This window comes from Schistocerca cancellata, chromosome 6 (genome assembly GCF_023864275.1).
Source record: "Schistocerca cancellata isolate TAMUIC-IGC-003103 chromosome 6, iqSchCanc2.1, whole genome shotgun sequence".
Classification (NCBI taxonomy): Eukaryota; Metazoa; Arthropoda; class Insecta; order Orthoptera; family Acrididae; genus Schistocerca; species Schistocerca cancellata.
Genome location: NC_064631.1, coordinates 73,205,084 through 73,207,756, shown reverse-complemented (window position 1 = coordinate 73,207,756; position 2,673 = coordinate 73,205,084).

The following is a 2,673-nucleotide window of genomic DNA, read 5'->3' as shown; positions in this document are numbered from 1 at the left end:
CGCCACGAGACGTCTTGTTACGACTCAAACTGTGCGCAGTAGGCTGCATGATGCGCAACTTCACTCCCGACTTCCATGACGAGGTCCATCTTTACAACGACACCATGCAGCACCGTACAAATGGGCCTAATGTAGTGGACTGACAAGACAGCCAGTCCACAGTGACGGGTAACCGAAAGGCACGCGTTTACACACGCCGGCTGGCGTTATGTCTGAAACAGGATACGTAATGAATGCTATAAGAAAAGTACGTAGCTGGTGGAATACTTAACTTTAATCCATCATTTGTATACAGCGTTCTTGATGATACAAGTGAGACTCTCTCTAGATATGGTTAATGGCGCCTTGCTAGGTCGTAGCCATGGACTTAGCCGAAGGCTATTCTAACTGTCTCTCGGCAAATGAGAGAAAGGCTTCGTCAGTGTAGTCGCTAGCAAAGTCGTCGTACAACTGGGCCGAGTGCTAGTACGTCTCTCTAGACCTGCCGTGTGGTGGCGCTCGGTCTGCGATCACTGACAGTGGCGACACGCGGGTCCGACATGTACTAATGGACCGCGGCCGATTTAAAGCTACCACCTAGCAAGTGTGGTGTCTGGCGGTGACACCACACCTAACAACATGCTCAATGGATCGCTTAGGATTGGCAGCACGTTCTCTTCACAGATGTCGCATATGCCTTCAAACAGACAATCGTCGGAGACGTGTTTGGAGGAAACCCGGTCAGGCTGAACGCCTTAGACAGTCCAGTGAGTGCAGCAAGGTGGAGGTTCTGTTTTGGGTTGGCATTATGTGGGACCGACATACGCCGCTGGTGGTCATGGAAGGGCCGTAACGGCTGTACGATGCGTGAATGCCATCCTAGACCGATAGTGCAACCATATCGGCAGCATATTGGCGAGGCATTCGTCTTCATCGACGACAATTCGCGCCCCCGTCGTGCACATCTTGTGAATTAATGCCTTCAGGATGACGACATCGCTCGATGAGAGTGGTCAGCCTGTTCTCCAGTCATGAACCCTATCGAGCATGCCTGGGAAAGACTGAAAAGGGCTGTTTATGGACGACGTGACCCACCAACCACTCTGAGGGATCTAGAAGGAATCGGCGTCGAGGAGTGGGAAAATCTGGACCAACAAAGCCTTGATGAACTTGTGGATGGTATGCCACGACGAATACAGGCATTCATCAATGCAAGAGGACGTGCTAATGGATATTAGAGGTACCGGTGTGTACAACAATCTGGACTACCACCTCTGAAGGTCTCTCTGTATGGTGGTACAACATACAATGTGAGGTTTTCATGAACCATGTTTATGTTGATCTCTATTCCAATTTTCTGTACAGGTTCTATAACCCTCGGAACCGAGGGCATGAAAAAACTTTTTTTGATGAGTGTATATATGTTAGAAAGTGAAGAGAATATAAATTCTGAATAATATTATTTTTTTGAAGAGAAGAAGCTTGAAGAAGACAGCAGGAGCGTGCAGATGATTTGTCAGAAAGACTATTGTCAGCTAATTAACTTAGTACATTTGCTCAGAGCTGAGAGAAAGACCACATCACTTTCCTGAGCCATGTATTAACACATTAACTGCTTAAGCTGTATGTTTTTATCGAAATTCCATGTTAAAATTGTACCCTCTTTAAATGATTGTCCACTTTGCTAAACATAGTAATAGTCGGACCTACATTATGAGTGAAGATGACCTGAAGTTTTACTCTGCCTTTTGAATATATACTTCATTCTAAAATCGTTGTTTTTGAATATCATTTCATAGGAATAGGTTAGCGGCCGCCTGCTTGCTGTCTGCTGTTGTGCTTTCGAGAAATCTGCAACAATGTTGTCAAGGCATGACGTAAGTGGGAATTTTGATTAGGGCCAGATAACTGTTTTCCTTCAGTTGTGCATTTAATATAAAGACAATTTGCATTCAGCAGATTTTAGTGTCAGAGTTTTTTTCACTGGTGTCCCGTGTCACAGCAACAAAAGGAAATTGGTAATTTGCAGAGTAACCTAGCCGTTACAGAAAAAAAGATAATGTTGTACAGAGAGGGAAAGAGACAAGAGAGACGCTTTACATGATGTTAAGTGTGCGCTAAAACTTCTTGTTTACATGAATGCTTAATGGCACGGAAGCTGAACAAATAACTTTCTTTCAATGTTGTCGTGTTCCCCAAAGTAAAAGTTTAAAGTTGTAAGTCTTGATGGTGAAATGATGGGAAGGATCTCGTGCCGTTTGTGTTGGGACTACTACAGTTGGTATTTCTGTTTCACTTGAAACGTAAGTAAACCAATCGGCTATGGGGCAGCGATGTAGGTAATTCTTACTGAATGAGATTTCGTGTCCTGTTATGTTGCAACTGTCTGATTATTTATTATTATTATTATTATTATTCTGTAAGGAAGTACATCTAATGTAAATACATGATCTGCATCAGTCTATCATTAGATAAAAAATATATATCTTGGGAAAAGGAGAAGATATATAGCGAGGTTTTGCATAATATTAACTTCATATTAACATTCATTTTAGTATGAATGCTTAATGGTTCAGTATCTAAGCCAATAATTTTAATACAGTTATGTCACGTTCCTCAAACTAATAACCTAAGATCGGATCAGTAGCAACTAATCAGAAGGAGCTTATGCCGTTCTTGCTACAACTCTTACAG